General features: G+C 40.1%; 1 pseudogene; it reads left to right on the forward strand.

Annotated features, from left to right (window-relative positions):
• Window positions 1-24,435, forward strand: part of LOC102401831 — a 75,759-nt pseudogene that overhangs the window by 8,339 nt on the left and 42,985 nt on the right.

Raw genomic sequence — 24,435 nt, forward strand, 5'->3', positions numbered from 1 at the left:
TTGAAGCATGTGGGATCTAGTTCCCTGACCAGAAATCAAACCCAGGCCCCCTGCATTGGGAGCATGGAGTCTTAGCCCCTGGACCACCAGGGAAGTCCCAGCAGGTGAGTTCTTTAACACTGGCTCCACCTGGGAAGCCTGAAGAGCTTTTGTCAAATTTTATGAGAATTTCTAGGGAATTCCCTGGTGGCCCAGTGGCTCAGTCTGTGCTCCCAATGCAGGGGGCTGGGTTCCATCTGCGTTCAGGAAACTAGATCCCACATGCCGCAAGAGTTTGCATGCTGCAGCTAAAGAACCCACATGGCACAACTAAGACCCAGTGCAGTCAAATAAATAAAAATGTTTAAAAATTTCATGATTATTTCTAGATGAGCAATGATAAGAGAAATAACAATTTCTATTAGAAATGATATTTATTTTGTTGTTCAGAACTCCCATTTTATCACCCTCCCCCGCCATTTTTAGTTTGGTTTAGTTAGGTTCTAGTTTGGAGTAAAACTATTTTCAAAAATCTTAGCCTGCCATATGTAAAATAGATAGGCAATGGGAATTTGCTGCATGGCTCAGGAAACTCACACAGGGGCACTGTATCAACCTAGAGGGGTGGGGTGGGGAGAGAGAGGGGCTGCCAAGTCACTTCAGTCGTGTCCGACTCTGTGCGACCCCATAGACGGCAGCCCAACAGGCTCCCCGGTCCCTGGGATTCTCCAGGCAAGAACACTGGAGTGGGTTGCCATTTCCTTCTCCAATGCATGCAAGTGAAAAGTGAAAGTGAAGTCGCTCAGTCGTGTTCGACTCTTCGCGACCCCATGGACTGCAGCCTACCAGGCTCCTCCGTCCATGGGATTCTCCAGGCAAGAGTACTGGAGTGGGGTGCCATCGCCTTCTCCAAGAGAGAGGGGAGGGAGGTTCCAAAGGGAGGGGATATATGCATACCTATGGCTGATTCATGTTGAGGTTTGATAGAAAACAACAAAATTCTGTCAAGCAAAATCCTTCAATAAAAAAATAATTAAAATTAAAAAACTGTCAAATCACTATGTTGTACACCTGAAACTAACATTATATTGTATGTCAATTATAATTCAATAAAAATTAAATATAATACAAATTAAAAAAATCTTGGACCGTGTATATACCCATATGTATGTGAATGAATGTATCAGTACTTAGACACACACATGGAATTTGCATATGTATACAGCAAACTGATAATAGTGAGTGCACAAGTGCTCAGTCTTGTCTGACTCTTTGCAACTCCACAGACTGTAGGCCTCCAGGCTCCTCTGTCCGTGGAATTTTCCAGGCAAGAATATTAGAGTGGGTCGCCATGCCCTCCTCCAGGGAATCTTCCCATCCCAGGGATTAAACCCACGTCTCTTTATGTCTCCTGCATCAGGCAGGTGGGTTCTTTACCGGTTGAGCCACCAGAGAAGCCCAACTATCAATAGTGGTTTCCCCTAAAAAGTTGGACAACATGGAAGAGTGGGAGGGAAGTCTGTTGGAAGAGAGAGTTTTTGTTTTTTTTTTACCCTATACACGTGCAATGATTTTTAACAATTTAAAAAACAAATATAAGTAAAAGCGAGCAAAGAACAGTAATGCTGAGAATTAAAAAACACGGGTTCCAGATCAGCTATACTAAATAATCTCCTGCTTGACTTCAGCGAGTCTCTTATGCCTCTGATCTTTACTACCTGCCTTTGGAAATTGAGTGGCTTGGATCAGATGACCTCATAGGCCCCTTCCAGGTCTAACATTCTGACACTGTGAAAGGGGTTAAAAATAGATACCTAAGTTTACAGCTGGGCAGACCGTGTCCATACGATAACTTCAAGGGCTTTTCTACACTTCTACAACAGGGCATTTGCCAGTGATCAGCGTAATTTTGAGGTCCTCTTTTTCTGTTTTGGCCACACTGCACAGCATATGGGATTTTAGTTTGCTGGCCAGGGATAGAACCCAGGCACCCTGCATTGCACTTGTGGAGTCTTAAACATTGTACCACTAGGGAAGTCCCTGGTTTTTGTTTTAATTTTGCCTTTTTTCTATTCTATAGTGAAACGAAAAATATGAAACTGTTTCAGTCTAAAATAAACCTCATAGGAGTTTAACTTCACAAGAGGCTTTAAGCAGAGGGATTGAATTCAAATGTAGATGCCAAAATTATAGCATCCTCATATTACAAGATAATTCAGACCTTGTGAAAACGTTGAGAGGAGGAATGTTTTATAAGTATGTATTTCTTTGCTGTCTAGTGTAGGTTTTTTTTTTTCCATCTAGTGTTTTAATTGAAAGTGATCAACATTTCTTTTTTTTTTTTTAATATGGTTCACACATGTAGTACAGTACACATGTAGTTATAAAGGGTGTTCTGAGCAAAAGCACCTAACCACCATCCATCGGTCATAATTTGGGAGCCCCAAAATGTCTGATGCCTCCATGGGAATGATGTCATATGCTGAAATATGCAACCACAGTGTCAACAGACTAAAATAACAACCATGGGATTTTGACTTAACAGCAGGCTCTGAATAAACTGTGATGTGAGTAAACTGTGATGTAAACCAACTGCAACATTCTTCAAGGAAAGACGATTCTCTCTAATGTTTTCCACTTGAAGTGATACTGTTTCCGGGCTCTTTTTTTTATTTTAATTGAAGTATGGCTGATTTACAATGTTGTGTTAGTTTCAAGTGTACAGCAAAGGGATTCAATTATACATATCTATTCTTTTTCAGATTCTTTCCCTTATGGGTGATTACACAATATTGAGTAGTGTATGTACTATAAGTAGGTCCTTGTTGGTTATTTATTTTATATATAACAGTTTGTATATGTTAATCCCAAACTCCCAATTTATCCTTCCAACCCTCTTCCAGCTTTTTAAGATCAAAAATCTGATTGCAAAGCCTTGGAATGAAGACTTGCTCCCAACCAGAGACTCTAAGATTCTGAGTCTGCCTGAGGGCCTGACAGTTAAATAATTTGTTCCAAATTATACTTCTTGTCAAGGGTAGAGTCAGAACCAGATCTGAGTTTGTCTAGTGTTTCTCTTTCTGCCCATCATGCCTATCAGTTCCTACCTGACTCTAATCGCCTTTTGATGAAGAACTGGATTTGCTTGGACTCTGCTTAGACTTGGTCATTGGCCCTCTAAAGACCCTATCTCCTACCCTCTTTATTTGATTTTATTATCAATGACTGACTTTATTTATTATTTATTTATTTAAATATTTATTTTATTTATTTGTTTGACTGCACTGGGTCTTCATGATGGCATGCAGGATCTCTAGATGCGGCGTGTGGAATCTTTTTAGTTGCAGCAAGTGGAATCTAGTTCCCTGACCAGAGATGGAACTCGGGCCCCTACATAGGGAGTTTGGAGTCTTAGCCACTAGACCACCAGGGAAGTCCCCCTGCCACCTTCTTGCTGACTCTCCACACCCCTTCAAGTCGGTGCCCCTTTCTTTCTGATGCCTTCTGTTGTCATTGGACACCATGATGGTCCTCCCAACCTCCTTTTGAAAGGAGGTTGTCATCCTGGGACCTAATTGTTTTTTTTTTCCCACTGTCAGGTCAAACCATGGGCAGTAATTCATTGAGAATGTAGGGCTTGAGGTCAGAATAGGGAAGATCAAGGTTGGGGGTCAGAATAGAAAGACCATGGTTCTAGCAGGGTTTCCTAGGTGTTAGTGATAAAGAATCTGCCTGTCAATGCAGGATGTGCAAGAGACGTGGGTTTGATCCCTGGGTCAGGGAGATTCCCCTAGAGTGGGAAATAGCAACCCAGTCCAGTATTCTTGCCTGGGAAATCCCATGGACAGAGGAGCCTGGCAGGCTACAGTCCATGGGGTCTCCAAGACTTGGACATGACTAAGCATGCTTGCACCACATGGCTTTCTAGTGAGGAACCAAGTATACTATTCAGCTGAACATACAGTCTGGAACCAATGATTTTTCTTTAAAATCTATAAAGGTAACCCTTTGGGCCTCTGCTTATCCTCTCTAAAACAGAAAAAGTGAACAAAAAGATCCTAAGATTCCTTTTAGCCCTAAAATTCTATGACATCTGAATCTCTTGTTGTTCAGTCAGTAGGTGTTTTTTTGAGAGCTTCCCCTGGAACCTGTGGATCATATAAGGGAAAGTAGCTGTAATCTACCTGGGAAGAGAAAATGAACAGAATCACCTGGCGGGCAATAGCGAATCCTAGAAAGGCCAGGTGGAACATGGGCTGCAAGTGGAGGAGTTGGGAAGAGTGAGACCAGTGGGTGCCAGAAAATTGCTGGTGCCCAAGACTTAGAGGGGAATTAGATGCTTGATGGGACTTTGTCAGACACTCTTGTGGGTTCAGGAAATGTGTGAATCCTGATTTTTCTCTTTTTTTTGTTGTTGTTATTTTTTCTTGGCTGCACTGAGTCTTCGTTGGTGCATGAGAGCTTTCTCCAGTTGCAGCAAGTGGGGGCTACACTCTAGTTGCAGTACGTGGACTCTAGGCCATGTTGGATCAATAGTTGTGGATCACTGGCTTAGCTGCCCCGAGGCATGTGGAATCTTCCCCGACCAGGAATGGAACCTGTATGCCCTGCATTGGCAGGCAGATTCTTAACCCCTGGACCACCACGAAAGCCCTGAATCCTGATTTTTCAGTCTTCTGAAAAATTCTATAGGTTTTAAAATTTTATTTTATAGGCTCTCTTCTATTTTCCTTTTCTTTGTTTGCTTGTTTTGACCACTTCATTGGCCTGTGGGACCTTAATTGCCCAACCAGGGATTGAACCTTTGCTTTCTGCAGCAGAAACACAGAGTCTTAACCACTGGACCACCCGGGAAATCCCCTCTACTATCTCTATTATCTAGAAATTCTGAGATCATCTGTCACTGTTATTTGAGGGTCCTAGTAGCCCAAGGGGCAGTTAATTAGGAGGGAGGAGAAAATGGTATTCTTGTTCTTTTTCTCTAAAGTATAAAAAGTGTCTACCTGTGATATATGATATTCCCTGGTTAGTAGCAAAGATGGCATTTTACGGCCTTGAGGTTGTTGTTGAATCAATTATTTCAGTCTCCATTTTGCCTGCCCTTTGAAAGCAGAATTTGAGAGTCTAAAAAAGGGAAGGAAAACAGATCTGTTGGAAGCATGAAACCAGCTCCTCATCCTCCTCCACAAAAGGGAAGAAATAGCCCTGAGCTAGTTTCTAAATAGGAATGTTCTGACAGTGCGAGAGAATTTAGAAAGTGCCAGGAGGAAGGGGAAACATGGAGCCCAATTTTGAAAGCCGGCAGAGTGCAGGGTGGGTGCGAGAGACAGTCACACCTGTGTCCTGCTGTCTCTGGCTTCCTGGCTCCAGCTTGCCCTCCTCTGCCAAACCTTCTCACTCGAGTTGTCCCTTCCTCACCCATTCAGATAGATACACAAATGACTGAAGCTCAAGAAAACACCTCTCTACTAATATGTAAATACACTCACATGGTAGCGATACATCCAAAGGATATTCATTTATCACAAGCATATTCATTCCTTCCAGCAAGCTTGAGCACTTGTAATATGCCTCGTACAGCACTCTGCAGTGGAGAAGTCAAGGTGAGTAAGACGTAATTTCTGTCCTCAATGGTATATAACAACAAATCTATACAGATAAACACTGAGCTATAAGCCCAGAGGCGCACATATGCAAACATATATGTAATGTACACCCACTGGTATGTGAACTCATGAAATAAAAAAACAGAGCTACTCACTCATAAATTTCACAAGTTCTAATACTAGTAATGCTGAAATATTTGGAGGGAGGTTGTCTGTTTTCCTATTTTTCCTTTGTCAGTTTTGTCATCGCCTTTCATATTCCAAAAATGATTTCACTTTATAGTTCCATTCTTTTCTTATTTCTTGCCTTAAAAAAATTATTTATTCTCTAAGATGAATTGTCTCACATGGAGAAACTGAGAAAAAGGAAAGTTTGCCCAAGTTATAAATAAAGTTACCCTTTCAGGTACAAAATCTGTCTCTTTATACTCAGTTGATAAAATGGAAAAGACTGGCAATATTTAGTGATTGATCCTTTAATGATGTCTTTTTAAAATTTTATTTATTTTATTTTTGACTGTGCTGGGTTTTCATTGCTGTGCACGGGCTTTCTTTAGTTTTGGCAAGCAGGGGCTACTCTCTGGCTGCGGTGAGCAGGCTTCTCATTATGGTGGCTTCTCCTGTTGGGGAGCAGGGGCTCTAGGGCATGCAGGCTTCAGTACTTGTAGCACATGTGCTTAGTTGCACCAAGGCATGTGGAATCTTTTGGAACCAAGGATTGAGCCAATGTCCCCTGCATTGGCAGGCAGATACTTAACCACTGGACCATCAAGGAAGTCCTAATGATGTCTTTTTAATGTGCATTTTGAACCACAAAATATGAAATCAAAGTATACTTGATTCTAAGTCAGAAAGAGAAAGACAAACACCATATGAATATCACTTATATGTGGAGTCTAAACTGTGGCACCAATGAACCTACCCTCAAAACAGAAACAGACTCACAGATGTAGAGATCAGACTTGTGGTTGCCAAGCAGGAGGAGAGGAGGGAGCAGGACAGATCAGGAGTTTGGGGTTGGTTGCTGCTGCTAAGTCACTTCAGTCGTGTCCGACTCTGTGCAACCCCATAGATGGCAGCCAACCAGGCTCCCCTGTCCCTGGGATTCTCCAGACAAGAACACGGGAGTGGGTTGCTATTTCCTTCTCCAATGCATGAAAGTGTAAAGTGAAAGTGGGTTGGTAGATGCAAGCTATTACATTTAGAATGGCTAAGCAACAAGATCCTACTGTATAGCACAGGGAACTATATCTAGTATCCTGGAATAAACCATAATGAAAAAGAACATTAACAAAGGAATGTATATAAATCTATATATCCATATCTAAGTTACTTTCACACTTCCTCAAAGGAAACACAGTCTCAATGACCATTGTCCATGATCAAAGTACAGTAAGTCCACTCTGTATGAATGAGTCCTGTTCCAAAAGTGAATTCATAGGTCCAATTTGATCATAAATCCAACACAGTCAGCCTCGGTACCCAACTAACACAACTGGCTACACCCCGCTGTTTGTAAGCTTGCTTCCAGACATCCTGGGCTTGAAATTAAAAAACTGCTCTACTGTACTGTAAAGTACACAAAAGCACAGCCACCTGTAAAGGATGGACACACATGACCGTGCACACCAGACGCATGAACTAATGTGATTGGACATGTGAACACACATTCCATCTTTGAAAGTTCGAAACTCAAATGTTTGTATGAGGGGACTTACTGTATCCATCTCTGGCTAATGTGTATTGCTCATCAAATTCCTCTACAGTCTCATTGAGAGTCTCTTCCACCCAAGAGAACTGGAAACATGGTCATACAAAAATGTGTACACTAATGTTCACAGTGGCGTTATTCATAATCATCAAAAAAGTAAACACCCAAATGTCTACTTGGTGAGAAATGGATAAACAAAATGGGGTCTAGCCAAACAATGCAATAGTATTCAGCCTTAAAATGAAAGGCAGTTCTGTTTCAAACTACTCATGAATGAACTTTGAAGACATTGTGCTACGCGAAATAAACCAGACACAAAAGGACCAATATTGTTTGATTCCACTTTTATGAAGTTCTTAGAATAGGCAAATTCACAGAGAAAGAAAGTAAAATAGAGGTTACAAAGAAATAGGGGCTTTATTTATCAGGTAGAGTTTCAGCTTGAGTTTTAAAAACAGTTCTGCAGACAGATGGTGGGGATGTTGCACAGCAATGTGAGTGTGCATCATGTCACTGAACTGTACACTTAAAAATTGTTAAATTTTAAAAAGCATGGGCAAGAAAAAAGAATGAAGTACTGATATATGCTACAACATAAACTTTGAACATGGTATACTGAGTGAAAGAAACCAGAGACCAAAGCCATCTAGTATATGATTCCATTTATATGAAATATTCAAAATAGACAAATCCATACAGACAGAAAATAGATGAGTGGTTTCTAGGGGCCAGGGAGCAGGGGAGGAGTGACTGACTGTAATGGGTATGGAATTTATTTTGGTGGGTAATGAAAACGTTCTGAAATTAGACAGTAGTGCTGGCTTTACAGCCTTGTGAATATACGAAAATGCTGGGTGGTGTGGTGTATGAATTGTACCTTAATTAAAAAAAAAAAACAAAACAAAACAAATCAGGATCCCTTTTAAAAAATTATGCTTTGATTTCTTTAACTCTAGATGTATATAATGAACTTGAAATAGTCCATCTGTAAAGCATACAGCCAAAGCCTTCTTTCCTTTTAAGGGAGCATCTTTGCCCCAGAATATAGCAGTAGACAGAATATCCTACCCTGTGAGTTACTGAGATTCATTTTCCCGTATGTCTTAGTCCATTCCAGGTGCTATAACAAAACACTGGTGGGGGCGGGGGCTTATAAACAGCAGAAAATTTATTTCTCATAGTTCTAGAGGCTGGAAAGTCCAAGATTAAGGTGCTAGCAGACTCGGTGTCTGGTGGACACCTGCTTTCTGGCTCAGAGACTCTCCATGTGTCTTCACATGACAAAAGGCCTAACAAATCACTCTGTAGTCTCTTTAGGACACTAAACCCATTCATGAGGGCTTCCCTGGTGGCTCAGTGGTAAAGAATCTGCCTGTCAATCAGGAAACTCTGGTTCACTCCCTGGGTCAGGAAGATCCCCTGAAGTAGGAAGTGGCAACCCACTCCAGTATTCTTGCCTGGGAAATCCCATCAACAGAGAAGCCTGGTGGGCTACAATCCATGGGGTCGCAAAGAGTCAGACACAACTGAGCGACTAAGCATGGATGCTCGCCATCCCATATATGAATGCTCTCCCTCATGACCTAATCCTCTCAAAGGCCCCACCTACCTCCCTGGGTCATTACCACAGGGTTAGGGTTTCAGTTTAGGAATTAGGGGTGACATAAACATTCAATCCATCATAAAGCTCTGTATCTTACTGTTCTTGTTTGTCTGATTCAGTCACCACTTCTTTTCTGTGCTGGTCTACAAGCTCCAGTCTAAAAATATTTACTAACCTAAAGAAGGAAAAAAAGTCATGTACACAATGTTTCTGGAAGACTTTACATATCCCCTGGAGAAAGAAATGGCAACCCATTCCAGTATTCTTGCCTGGAAAACCCCATGGACAGAGGAGCCTGGCAGGTTACAGTTGTGGGGTCACAAAGAGTTGGACATGACTGATCAACTTCACTTTACTTTTTACTTTTACAAGAAAAGGGCAATATTGATTTCCTTCAGACAGGAAAGCTGTCTAAAGGGTGGAAGAGACTCTTACCTGGAGAGCCTTTTGTGTCTTTTGAATTTTTAATCATGTGAATGTTTTTAATCATGTGAAGGTAATATCTATTCAAAATAATAATAACATTTTATAAAATACATTCACTAAAAATGGCAAAATGAGAAATACCTGGAATTTAAAATCTAGCTAAGTTTTTCTCATATTGTATTTGTGTTTTTTAAACTAACTTTGTTACCAACAACTTAAAAAAGAGACTTATAAAATAAGCAAATAGATAAAATAAAAAGGGACATATTTAAAATGACTATATTTGCATTTTCATTCTACTTACTATGAATGGAAATCCCTAAATTAATATAACCAGGGCTAATGTTCAGGCAGAATTTATTGGTATGGCTGACCAGCCTCTGCCTATTTTGATTGCTTGGTAGCATTGCCAGTTTTTAAACATTTTAAATATCACCCTGGATAAAATTCAAGGTCTTCAAACTTTTAAAAAGATCTTGTTAATTCTTTTCTTTTACTATAACTAATAGAAGCATATATTTCAAAGGTCACTGATATTTGCAAAGATCACTAATTATCTCTCTACTCCAATCAGCCAAACTACAGGGTCAGGCATGGTTTTACCATGCTCCTTGTTGTACATTGCTGGATGCTATCAGGCATTTAATAAATATTTTCTAAAAAAAATAATAAATAAATAAATATTTTCTAAATGAATAAATGATACTGGTTTTTCTCTTTTGCCCAACAACAAACTTATTCCATAAATTCATTAGATCATATGATAATCTTTATACCTCCATGAAAGCCACAGGAATTAAGTTTGAAGGGGATATTTCCAGTTTATTTTTATTCAGTTTTCTCTTTCCATTTTAGGTTTTAGGCTTTATTTGTCTGTGTGTTTTATGAAGAACATAACAGATTGATAGCATAATGAATGTGTTTTCAATAAAAAAAGAAAGGAGAGAAGTAAGCATACAGGTTTTTTTTTTTTTCCTTTATTTATGGCTGTGCTGAGTCTTCCTCACTGCACAGGCTTTTCTCTAGTTGTGGTGTGCAAGCTTCTCATTGCCAGGGCTTCTCTTGTTGCAGAGATTGGGCTCTAGAGCCTTCTCATTTAAGTTGTGGCGCGTGGGATCAACACAGGCTCAGTAGTTGTGGCACACGGGCTTAGTTGCTCCACTGCATGTAGGATCTTCCCAGATCAGGGATCAAACCCATGTTACCTGCGTTGGCAGGTAGATTCTTTACCACTGAGCCACCAGGAAAGCCCAAGGATACTGATTTTTAAACTTAGCATTACTTGGGATTTTCATTGTAGGAGTCAAGTATTGGCTTTAAAGCTCAATCTCATATTAGAAGTAAAGTCACTTTTAAAAACAATCTGGATAGTAAGGGGCAAGATGTAATGTGAAACCTATTCAATGATAGACAATCCAAAAAGTATTTTATATTTAGCCATGTGTGCATGCTCAGTCGTGTCTGACTCTTTTGTGACCCCATGAACTGTATGTAGCCTGCCAACTTCCTCTGTCCATGGGATTTTCCAAGCAAGAATATTGGAGTGGGTTGCCATTTCCTTCTCCAGGGGATCTTCCCAACCCAGGGATCAAACCCAGGTCTCCTGCATTGCAGACAGATTCTATACCAGCTGAGCCACCAGTGAAGCCCAGGATAATATAACCAAAAAGCAAAAAAAAAAAAAAAAAAAAAAATAACAGCCTCTTCCTTCATCTTGACCTCACTGCCTGAGAACTTTCCTTTCCTTGCCATTTGGTGTGAGATGAGTGGCGCTGATGCCCTAGCAATGGTCCTCACATCTTGAAAGTGCAGCAAGAATCCTTGTAACAACTACTCTGAAAATGGGATTTTCACAATCCTATTGTCAAGAAATCCCAAAGTAACTATAAAATATAATTATGATATGATATGATAGTATTGTTGCTGTTTAGTCACTAAGTTGTGTCTGAGTCTTTTGCGACCCCGTGGACTGTAAATCCACCAGGCTCCTCTGTCCATGTGATTTCCCAAGCAAGAATACTGGAGCCAGTTGCCATTTCCTTCTTCAAGGGATCTTCCTGACCCAGGAGTTGACCCCCTGTCTCCTACTTGGCAGGCATATTCTTTTCCACTGAGTCACCAGTGATAGTCATATAAGATAGTATAGCATAAAATAATATAGCAGAATGTCGTATACTAATTATATATGCTATTAATATTAAAAAGGAACTAACTGTAAAATGAGGTATCATACATGGTACTAGGATAAGAAAACGGTCCTAGCTGCTCCCCTGCCTCACACATTAAATCCCTGGCTGTTATGGTATGGCTCTTTTTTCTTGAAGAGCTGAAGCAAGAGATGTGGGACAAGTACATATATATACTATATATATATATATATATATATATATATATATATATATAAATATATATATATATATAATAGATTTGGAAAAAAAAAAACAGGAACCTACTGTATAGCACAAGGAACTATATCCAATATCTTATTATAACCTACAGTGGAAAAGAATCTAAAACAGAATATGTGTGTGTGTGTGTGTGTGTGTGTGTGTGTGTACATATATAAATCACTATGCTAGATACATAAAACATTGTAAAATAACAATGCTTCAATTTAGAAATTTAAAAAAAAAAAGAGAAAGATACTGGGTGATTACCAAATTCATGTACAGTTAATTCTTCCATGGATTATCTACTTTTGGGATAATTCCCAGCACCTTTTAAATTCCAAGGGGATTTCCCCCAGCTGTTAAGCATTCTTCTCAGTCATCTACCCACCTTCAACTGGTAGAAGTTCAAAGAATGCAAATTCATTTTCTATTAGACTAAATATACACAATTAGAAAGGAGAAACCCCCAAGGCAAAGAATACCTATCAAAGCCAAATATAAATTATCTTTGACTGTTATAATCAGGGAAATAAATGAGAACTCAATGTAATTATCTTTTTAATCTCTGGAGGAAAAGGTTTGAATGTTTTCTTTTATAGATTTCTTCAGTGCTTTATAATCCTAAGGTTCTTTTATATTCATTCTAAATCACTCTTCTTCAATCTGAGCCTGTTCTCTTCTTCTGGGCATCCATGACAATAATTGAGCTGACCTCAGTCCTTGCAAATATGCTTCCTGTCCTTGTTAATGTACAAACATGGTAACTTTATGCTTTGTAATTTAATTATTGTATATCTAATGATTTTCCCCTCATGCTTATTATTTTTAACATCACTATGATATTTTATAACAGTGGTCCCCAACCTCTGGGCCACAGACCCATTGGTACCTCTCATCAGATCAGCAGTGGCATCACATTAGAAATAAAGTGCACAATAAATGTAATGCCGTAGTTTTTCCAATAGTCATGTATAGATGTGAGAGTTGAACCATAAAGAAGGCTGAGCGATGAAGAATTGATGCTTTTGAACTGTAGTGTTGGAGAAGACTCTTGAGAGTCCCTTGAACTGCAAGGAGATCAAACCAGTCAATCCTAAAGGAAGTCAGTCCTGACTATTCATTGGAAGGACTGATGCTGAAGCTGAAACTCCATACTTGGGCCACCGGATATGAAGAGCCAACTCATTAGAAAAGACTAATGCTGGGAAAGATTAAAGGCAGGAGGAGAAGGGGACGACAGATGACCAGAGGGTAGGAAAACATCACTGACCCAATGGAGGTGAGTGTGAGCCAGCTCCAGGAGATGGCGAAGGACAGGGAAGTCTGGCATGCTACAGCCCATGGAGTTGCAGAGTCGGATATGACTAAGCAACTGAACTACAACAAAATATAATGTGCTTGAATCACCCCGAAGCCATCCCTCCCTGCCTGTTCCCCCCGTCCGTGGAAAAATTCTCTTCTATGAAACTGGTCCCTGGTGCCAAAAAGTTTGGGGACCACTGTTTATAATATTAGCTACCATGAGTACAAAGAGTCATACACTCTTTTAGGAATTTTATACATATTTTCATTTATTTAATCTTCCCAGTAACTCTAAATTTACATATAATTATTCAATCAATGTATAAAGGAAGAAATTAAGAGATTCTTAGTGAGACTCTGAATGGCTTCACTCCCAAAGCCCCCATGCAGCCTTAATGCCATATTTTCTCTTATCATGTTGCTGGGCTGATTCACTATTGTGAGGCATTTGGGGTTATTTCTGATTTACTGTAGTGATAATTATATCCCATAAAAATTTCTTCCCTAATCATCCTGGGTCCCAACATAGCTCAGTTTCTACAGAGTAGCACGTAGCACTGCCCAGAGTAATTTTAAAGATGAGTACCAATTTTCATGTTGTCTTTCAAAGAAAAATCACAGGGGACCCAATTCAGAACTCATAACACTTCTTACCAGATCCCCTTTCTTCATTCCCCAGTTCTCTCACACTGTATAACTGCTAGAAAAGCAGTTACAGTCTGAACTGCCACAAACTGCCTACACGCCAAAACCCTGCAGCTCTCTTGTCTCCATATGCCCCCCACTGGCTCCTTGTTTTAGAGATCACCGCAGCATCATGGGCTGGTCCTTCCCCTGGCCCTCACCACTCTGGTCTGGCTTCTCTATCACTCTAATAACCCATTCCCAAAGGAAAGAAGTCTCATGTTAGTTAGAAATATGGACTGTGAAGAAACAGGCCAAGAGGAAATCTGGGAACATTCATACATGAATACATTTTATTCACTTATTTGTAAGTTAAGGTTTCTGATGTTTTTTTGTTTTTATTTTTTTCACTTGAGAGTCCCCCTCCCCCTTGAATGATAGTGTCTAAAGTGAGATTGATGAGCACTGAAAAGATCTGGTAACAGTGAATAGTTTTTGTTTTATTTAAAATTCTTTGGTTTGGCTACACTGGGTCTTTGTTGCAGCACACAGGCTTTCTCTAGTTGTGGCATGTGGGATCTTGGTTCCCCGAGCAGGTATCAACCCTAGTCCCTTGCATTGGAAGGCAGATTCTTTTTATTTATTTATTTATTTATGGCCGAGCTGGGTCTTCGTTGCTGTGTGCGGGCTATCTCTAGTTGTCGTGAGCATGGGACCACTCCTCCCTACTTGCAGTATGCAGTCTTCCTACTGCAGTGGCTTCTCTTGTTGCAGAGCACAGGCTCTAGGGTGCTTGGGCTTCAGTTGCTATGGCATGTGGGCTCAGCAGTTGTGGCTCTCAGGCTTCCTTGCCTTGCAGCATGTGGAATCATCCCAGACCAGGGATGGAACCCATGTCCACTGCACTGGCAGATTCTTAACCACTGGACTTCCAGGGAAGTCCCACAGTGAATGATTTTAATCAGGAAGTACTCCAACTAATTAAAAAAAAATAGATCCTATGATTACAAAGAAATTGACTTGTCATAAAGCTTAAAATACATTTTTACTTTATATGCCTTTTTTTTTTTTTTTTAAGGGCTTCCCTGGTGGCTCAGATGGTAAAAGCATCTGCATGCAATGCGGGAGACCTGGGTTCGATTCCTGGGTTGGGAAGATCCCCTGGAGAAGGAAATGGCAATCCACTTCAGCACTCTTGCCTGGAAAATCCCGTGGATGGAGGAGCCTGATAGGCTACAGTCCATGGGGTCGCAAAGAGTTGGACACAACTTCACTTTCCTGCCTTTTTAGGTGGTCAATATATTTTATGATTAAAACTAAAGTATTATAAAATTCTGATTACTTTGTAATAACTAACAAATATCTATTGGTAAAATGCAATAGCGTATAAAATACAAGTAGCCCCAAACTTTCCTGTTTTCTCTTCTCTAATGGACTAAAGAAGAAAAACAGAGATTTAGACTCTGATAACAGCTCCTTCTGCTGCTGGCTGTTGCCATAAGAACCTTTCTTTTGATTTTGGCCAGCTCTCACGCTCTCATCTTTGATCAGTCACTAATCTTGGGACTGGTTTGGGGTCATCACTGGGGAAAATTGTGAAGTAACCCAAGCGTTTGTTTGGTATGCCCCAGATTGCTTTGGCATGTACTTCCTGTCTCTGGCACTCTTTTTTTTTTTTCCAGGTCCTCCTATCAACTTTTCCTTTCCAATCATATCAATCATTTACATATTAGTAGGACTTTAACTTGAAGAAGGCAATGGCACCCGACTCCAGTACTCTTGCCTGGAAAATCCCATGGGCGGAGGAGCCTGATAGGCTGCAGTCCCTGGGGTTGCTAAGAGTCAGACACAACTGAGCAACTTCATTTTCTCTTTTCACCTTCATGCATTGGAGAAGGAAATGGCAACCGACTCCAGTGTTCTTGCCTGGAGAATCCCAGGGACGGGAGAGCCTGGTGGGCTGCCGTCTATGGGGGTCGCACAGAGTCGGACACGACTGAAGTGACTTAGCAGCAGCAGCAGCGGGACTTTAACTGGGGCTTCCCAGGTGGTGCTAGTGGTAAAGAATCCACCTGCCAGTGCAGGAGACCCAAAAGACACAAGTTCGGTCCCTGGGTCGGGAAGATCCCTTGGACTAGAAAATGGCACCTCATCCCAGTATTCTTGCCTGGAAAATACCATAGACAGAGGAGCCTAGTGGGCTCAGCAAAGAGTCAGACAAGAGTGAGTGACTGAGAACACACACACACACACACACACACGACTTTAACCATATACTCCCCCTTCTCAGAGATATTTGCTTGTATTGCCTTATCTTTAATTGTGAACACAAAGGTTTGTTTCTGGTCCTGGAGTTCTAATCACTAATGAGCTGATGTAGCAACTGTGTGGGGAGACTGACTGCCCAGGTGTGTTCTCTTAAGGTTGTACAGACAGTCCATGGCTTAAGATGCTTTGGCTTAGCAACTTTTTGGCTTTACAGTGATGCAAAAGTGATAGACGTTCAGTGGACACCATATTTAAAATTTTGTATTTTTTTTTTTTTTTGGGGGAGGGGTGGCTAGCCATGTGCAGTAGGATACTCATTTATGGTGCTGGGCAGCCAGTGAGCCACAGCTCCCAGTCAGCCACTCGGTCACCAGAGTACAGGCCAAATACTCTTAAAACCATCAGTACCCAGACAGCCATTCTGGTTTCACATTCAGTGTGCTTGTGTACATGCTAAGTTGCATCAGATCAGATCAGATCAGTCGCTCAGTCATGTCCGACTCTTTGCGACCCCATGAATCACAGCACGCCAGGCCTCCCTGTCCACCACCAACTCCCGGAATTCACTGAGACTCATGTCCATTGAGTCAGTGATGCCATCCAGCCATCTCATCCTCTGTCATCTCCTTCTCCTCTTGCCCCCAATCCCTCCCAGCATCAGAGTCTTTCCCAATGAATCAACTCTTCGCATGAGGTGGCCAAAGTACTGGAGTTTCAGCTTTAGCATCATTCCTTCCAAAGAAATCCCAGGGCTGATCTCCTTCAGAATGGACTGGTTGGATCTCCTTGCAGTCCAAGGGACTCTCAAGAGTTTTCTCCAACACCACAGTTCAAAAGCATCAATTCTTCGGTGCTCAGCCTTCTTCATAGTCCAACTCTCTCAACCATACATGACCACAGGAAAAACCATAGCCTTGATTAGACGAACCTTTGTTGGCAAAGTAATGTCTCTGCTTTTAAATATGCTATCTAGGTTGGTCATAACTTTCCTTCCAAGGAGTAAGTGCCTTTTAATTTCATGGCTGCAGTCACCATCTGTAGTGATTTTGAAGCCCAGAAAAATAAATTCTGGCACTGTTTCCACTGTTTCCCCATCTATTTCCCATGAAGTGATGGGACCAGATGCCATGATCTTCGTTTTCTGAATGTTGAGCTTTAAGCCAACTTTTTCACTCTCTACTTTCACTTTCATCAAGAGGCTTTTTAGTTCCTCTTCACTTTTTGCCATCAGTTGCATAAGTTGCATCAGTCGTGTCCAACTCTGTGCAACCCCATGGACTGTAGCCCACCAGGCTCCGCTGTCCATGGAACTCTCCAGGCAAGAATACTGGAGTGGCTTGCCATTCCCTTCTCCAGGTATAGTAGTCAATAAATTATATGAACTAGTAAATGCTTTATTAGGCTTTGTGGTAGATAATTTTGCCCAACTGTAGGTTCATGTGAGGGCTTCCCTGGTGGCTCAGTGATAAAGATTACCCCTGTCAATGCAGGAGACTCAGGTTTGATTCCTGGGTCAGGAAGATCCCATGGAGGAGGGCACGGCAACCCACTCCAGTATTCTTGCCTGGAAAATCCCATGGACACAGGAGCCTGGTGAGCTACAGTCTATGGAGTTGCAAAACAGTTGGACATGTCCGAGCAACTAAACAACAGCAACAATCATCAGGGTTCATGTAAGCGTTCTGAATACGTTAAGGTAGACTGGGCTAAGCTAGATGTTTGGTAGGTTAAGTGTATTACATGCATTTTTAATTTATGATATTTTCAACTTAGGATGAATTAATTGGGATATAGCCCCATCATAAGTTAAAGATCTACATTTTACAAGTCTGTATATATTCTCAGTTTATGACTATGACCAGCTCCCATATTTTTCTGTAACTCCAAGTTTTGAGGTCAAGTGCACATCTATGTCCACACCGGCCTTGCTTGGGCTCACACACACAAATGTGAGAAAGAACAGGTAGGTGGCAAAACATGGGGTGTACTTGTTAGGGAAAGAAATGCATGCAATTCGTTAAGAATAAGTTACTAAACTCACTTTCCATGCAGTTCTTTATCTCTTTCATAATGCGTCTCTGGTGTCAGACTAAACCTGGAGCTTTTTTTTTTTTCCAGTTTGACAAATGGACGGACACTCAGAGGAGAAGAATCCTGACAGTCCTGTTAGAATGCTGCTCCCTGTCACAGCAAATGTTCTGCTGTTGAAAGCTTCAAGAGAAAATTCCAGCAGAAGCTCTGGATTTTACTACCAAGCTCCCAGAGGTGTTATCTTTATACATCTTTTCTTTCCTGGACCCCCGAAGCCTTTGTCACTGTTCACAGGCACAGATAAAGAAGCAGGGTTTGGTGTTTTGTAAAGACAGCCTAGAAAACACTGAAACTTGAGGAAAAAAAGAAAGCACATATACAAAACCAAGCACTGCCAAGACGCTCACTACGTTTCGTTTGCACAGTATGGATTGGCCTCCGTCTCTTTGTGTCTGGCTGTGCACTTAGTGCTCAAAAGGGAGAAAAAGTAAGCCATCTCTAAGTGTCCATAAAATAGCATTAGCCAGTTGGGGAAATATATACACATGTATATAATGGTTCATCAGGAGAATAGTCTTATATTGCACAGCAGAGGACCATAGTAAAACTTAAAATGTAGAGTGCAGGCCATTCATAAATAGAAAAGCATGAAATAAGGTGCTAATGTGATAAATACAGAAGCATGTGAGACTAAAGGAGTTCAGAGTAGGCAAATGTGCTCACAGGTTGGAAAAGCACCTGACCATTATTTTCTTACAAGTAGTTCCATGGTGTATTCAAGTATATTTTTTAAGATATAAAATTGATAGTCATTTTGTTGATTTCTTTTCATAGTCTAGAAAGACCAGAAATTACCTGTTACTGTGCATTCACATGGTAACTTTATTTTTTAAAATTAAGAAAATGAAAAAAAATTAAGAAAATGAATGCAGTAAGATAGATGACATATTTAATAATTGGTATTGGGACAATCGGGCAGTATCTGGAAAAAAATTCTAGAAGAATAAAAGATTGATATTAAATTATAGGCAACCATTTCCTACTCAAAGGAAGGAAATCCCTGGTCCAGTGGTTAAGTCTCTGTTCTTTCACTGCTGAGGGCAGAAGTTCAATCCCTGTTTGGGGAACTAAGATCCTGTAAGCCACCAGGCATGACTAAAGGGGAAAAAAATGTAATTAAAGGAAATCTAGGGAACGAAGACTTTGTGAGTAATCTATAATATTCAGAGCCTCAAAAGAAAATGTATAACTTAAAATCTTGCTTTATTTATTTTATATATTTTGTATATATATTATATATGCTTTATAAATAAAGAAAGCAAGATTTTAAGTTGTGATTATAAAAGTTAAAATTTTCTCCATAGAGAAGAAAGCTGTAAATAAATACAAACAGTAAACAGGAGGAAACTCCCTGGGAGTGGTTAGGACTCAGTGCTTTCACTGATGAGGGCTCAGGTTCAGGCCCTGGCCAGGAGACTAAGAACCCACAAGCTGCTGCACTGTGGCCAAAAAGAAATTAAAATAAACAGGGGAAAAATATGTTGCCAGCAAAGGGGTAATTTTCTTATTTTTTAAAGAACAACTATAAATCTATGTTAAGAAGGAAAAAAAAAAAAGCAAAACCTAGCAGAAAAATGAGCAAAGGAAGTGAACAAATAGTTCACAGAAAGAAAAGCAGATATTTCTCAAATAGATAAAATGCTTAGCCTCATTTCCATGCCATCATTTGTGACTCAGATGGATTGAGTTTCTTTTTTTCTTTTTTTAGTTTCTTTTTTAATGATAATATTTTATATTGTTGGGGTATGGGGAAACCAGCACCTTCATATGTTGCACCTTCATAGATAAATTGATGCAAACACCAAGGAGAGCAATTTGGTAGTACCCAATTTTTAAATAAAGATTCCTGGACATTCCCTGGTGATCCAGTGGCTTTCACTACCAAGGGTGTGAGTTTGATCCCTGGTCGGGGAACTGAGATCCTGCATGCCAAAAGACATGGCTAAAAACTTAAAACAAAATTTTTTTAATTAAACAAAAAATAAGATTACCTTTGGCCAGTAGTTCCACTTCTTGGAATTTGTCAGATGGGTATACTTCAACACATGCAAAATTTATGTCTATATAAGAATATTGCATCATTGTTTGTAGTAGCAAAAGGTTGGAAAGAATGGAAATGTCTGCTAATAGAAGACTGGTTGCAACTATATCTCCTCAATATATCATCAATAAAACAACAAAGGTGCAGAATTATCCTACCACTTTGAAAGAATAAAAGAATGTATCCATATTTGTTACCGTTCTGGATGGCACACAAGAAGCCAGTAACAATGGTTACATTCAGGGAGGGAAATGAGTGGCTAGATGAAAAGGATGAGAGAGCCTTTTTTCCTTTTACATTTTTTTTTTACAGTGTGCCCCTTGGTATCTTTGAATTTAGTATTGATGTACACATATTATTCTAAAATTGAAAGAGTTTGTTTAAAAAAAAAAGTGTTTTAAATGCCCAGTAATAGAGTATCATTCCGTGATATAATGAATTATTAGGCAGTCATTAGAAAACATGTTTTGGAAGAACAGAGATGCTTATTATGTGTAAAATGAAGAAAGCATGATTTTAAATTGCATACAGTTTCCCAATTTTGCTTTCATATATACCTGAAAAACATAAAGGAAAATAACTCTACCAGCTTGTTGATAATGTTTGGTCATCTCTGATTGACAGGGTTCTGGTTATTGTTTTTCTTCAGGTTTCTCAGAATTTTCCATGTTTTTCACGGTGAGAATGTTATCATTCCAGGGAGATGTGATACTGAATAGATAATTTTATCATCTATGTGTACCATATGTCAATCTTCGTAGATTTCAGCATTGTATTTTATTCCCAGAACTGACTGTGAGGCAATTGTTCTTTAGCTAGATTTAAAGTAAACAATAAAGTAATTGCACCAAGATGAGCTTTGAGCTGTTTAAAAATGTGGTGGGGGTTGTCTTACAGTTTTGAAAGAGCTTACCTACCCTCAAGTTTCCTCATTCCTATTTAGTTTTAAACAAACAAAAAGCAGCAAAAATAAAAAACAAAGCAAAATTTAATCTATCCCCAGTGTGGGAGGGGAACCCCTACTTAACTACCCAGGTCTAAAGCCGATCTAAGTCAAGAGAGGAAAAGGGTGAGAATTGAGAAAAACTTTCTCCCCATCCCCTCCCTCCCAAACTCCACATCTTGATTGAATTAACTAACCATTTGAGGATTAAGGGCAGTGTAGTTTCATTCTGGGTTGCACAAAGTGGTTATGATCTCTGTTTCTGCCTGCAGTGTTGTATCAGATCCTCTAAGCTGTTTCCTCCATCTAGATCCTGAATCTACTGTTTCTCCTAATTGTGCCCCCTTCTGCTTCCATCTCCCCTACATGTCTTATCTTCAGCCCATAAAATAATCCTGGACGTAATAGAAACTCCATACACAATGGATGGAAGGAGGGAGGAAGAGAGACAGATAAACAGATGGATGGGTAGCGAGTTCCATTACAGACTGTTCTGCTCCTTTTGGGGGCACTCAAACATTATTTATTATTGAGTTAACCTTGAAAAAGAGGCCAGTTTTCCAAGGATGAAATGAATGTGAAGATTAGCTATCATCTCTGCAATTCTTCATAAGAGACATGGAATGCCTAGTCTCAACTTTATATATGGACTTGACTCTAGTTTCTACTAAGACTTATTTAAAACCTGGAATAAATTATTTTATTATTTTATTTTTTTTTTAAATTTTATTTTATTTTTAAACTTTACATAACTGTATTAGATTTGCCAAATATCAAAATGAATCCGCCACAGGTATACATGTGTTCCCCATCCTGAACCCTCCTCCCTCCTCCCTCCCCATTCCATCCCTCTGGGTCACTACTACACATAATAGGGTCACCTCCACCATTTGCTGGATGTGTAGGATTGACCATAATGCTATGAAAATGGAATGTACAGAATACTTAAAAAAATTATTAATTTCACTGCACCAGGTGTCAGTTGCAGCACGTGAATCCAGTTCCCTAACCAGGGATCAAACCCTGGCCCCATGCACTGAAAGCATAGAATCTTAGCCACTAGACCATCAGGGAAGTCCCCAGGACAAATACTTACTGCTCTATTGAATCTTAAAGGCTATTTAGGACACACCAATATGGTATTAGTCATTGTGTTCCCTTTATAAAATTTATATTTAGTTAAATCATAAGAATGGAGGGAAAACAGAAGCATATCGTGAAAAAAATTAGCCATGTGCTTACTGGCGTTTCTGTAGCCTTCATACAACTTTCATATGCAGACTCCCAGAGATCCTTCAGTTCAGTTCAGTTCAGTCACTCAGTCGTGTCCGACTCTTTGTGACCCCATGAATCGCAGCATGCCAGGCCTCCCTGTTCATCACCTACTCCTGGAGTTTACCCAAACTCATGTCCATTGAGTTGGTGATGCCATCCAAACATCTCGTGTTCTGTCATCCCCTTCTCCTCCTGCCTTCGATCTTTCCCAACATCAGGGTCTTTTCAAATGAGTCAGCTCTTTGCATCAGGTAGCCAAAGTAATGGAGTTTCAGCTTCAACATCAGTCCCTCCAATAAACACCCAGGACTGATGATCTCCTTTAGGATGGACTGGTTGGATCTCCTTGCTGTCCAAGGAACTCTTAAGAGTCTTCTCCAACACCACAGTTCAAAAGCATCAATTCTTCAGTGCTCAGCTTTCTTTATAGTCCAATTCTCACATCCATACATGACTACTGGAAAAACCATAGCCTTAACTAGATGGACCTTTGTTGGCAAAGTAATGTCTCTGCTTTTTAATATGCTGTCTAGGTTAGTCATAACTTTCCTTGAAAGGAGTAAGCATATTTTAATTTCATAGCTGCAATCACCATCTGAAGTGATTTTGGAGCCCAGAAAAATAAAGTCAGCCACTGTTTCCACTGTTTCTCCATCTATTTTGCCATGAAGTGATGGGACTGGATGCCATGATCTTAGTTTTCTGAATGTTGAGCTTTAAGCCAACTTTTTCACTCTCCTCTTTCATCAAGAGGCTCTTTAGTTCTTCTTCACTTTCTGCCATAAGGGTGGTGTCATATGCATATCTGAGGCTTTGATATTTCTCCCGGCAGTCTCGATTCCAGCTTGTGCTTCCTCCAGCCCAGCATTTCTCATGATGTACTCTGCATATAAGTTAAATAAGCAGGGTGACAATATACAGCCTTGACGTACTCCTTTTCCTATTTGGAACCAGTCTGTTTTTCCATGTCCAGTTTTAACTGTTGCTTCCTGACCTGCATACAGATTTCTCAAGAGGCAGGTCAGGTGGTCTGGTATTCCCATCTCTTTCAGAATTTTCCACAGTTTATTGTCATCCACACAGTCAAAGGCTTTGGCATAGCCATAGACCTTTAGGAAGTTCCAAAGTCTTATCTGAAGCTTAGTTTCCCCATTTGCAAGAGGAGAATATTAATTATACTACCCTTCAGGTTGTGATGAGGATGGTTAATAGGTGCTCAATAAATATTAGTTGACTTGGATTCTGCCTGAATTAACATTAAAAAAAAAAAAAAAAAGAAAGAAAGTAAAAGGGGTACCCAAAGCCGGTGCTCTGTGAGAACCTGGAGGGAAGGGATGGGGAGGGAGGTGGAAGTGGTGTTGAGGTTGGAGGGGACACATGTATACCTATGGCCAATGTGTGGCAAAACCATCATAATGTTGTAAAGTAATTATCCTCCAATTAAAATAAATAAATAATTTTTTTTTAAAAATCCTCCTGCCTGGTTAGGAAGCACTTCAGGTAGGAGGTAATTTGGTTGTGATTTGGAGGAAAAGGATCAAAAAGAAACTAGTTGTGAATTCCAGGCCTGGTTTATCTAGTTAAAATTATGTTTGCTCTGATTCATTCATGGACTTCCCCAGTGACTCAGTGGTAAATAACCCACCTGCAGTGCAGGAAACTCAGAGAAATGGGTTCGATCCCTGGGTCAGGAAGATCCCCTGGAGGAGGGCATGGCAACCCACTCCAGAAAAAAAGTAAAGTTCTCTCAGTACCAGGGTGACAACTCAAAACCTAGAGAAAGTGGACATGTAAACTGAATAGTTTTTTAACATTGTTTTTCCAGGTGAGCATGCATTGGAAGAATTTAACTGAACTGAATCAGCTCTGGATTCTAAAATGTTTACAGTTTAACTGGTACATCAATGTCTCCCCAACTCCCTATGAGCAGGGTGTATGGAAGAAGCATTATATTCAAATGGTGAAAGAACTCCATGTTACCAAACCCAAGGTAAATTTGGGAAAGAAGCAACAGAATTACTAACATCAGCTACTTAGGAATTCTAGAACTAAGTTGGAGAAGGCCATTGGTTCAAAAGAAATATACCATGATTTTAAAATTCCCTTGTTCTAAGAACTTAACAGCTCTTTACAAGATACCCATGTTAGTTGAAAGTCATCTGACACTCACAAACCA

This window comes from Bubalus bubalis, chromosome 10 (genome assembly GCF_019923935.1).
Source record: "Bubalus bubalis isolate 160015118507 breed Murrah chromosome 10, NDDB_SH_1, whole genome shotgun sequence".
Lineage (NCBI taxonomy): Eukaryota > Metazoa > Chordata > Mammalia > Artiodactyla > Bovidae > Bubalus > Bubalus bubalis.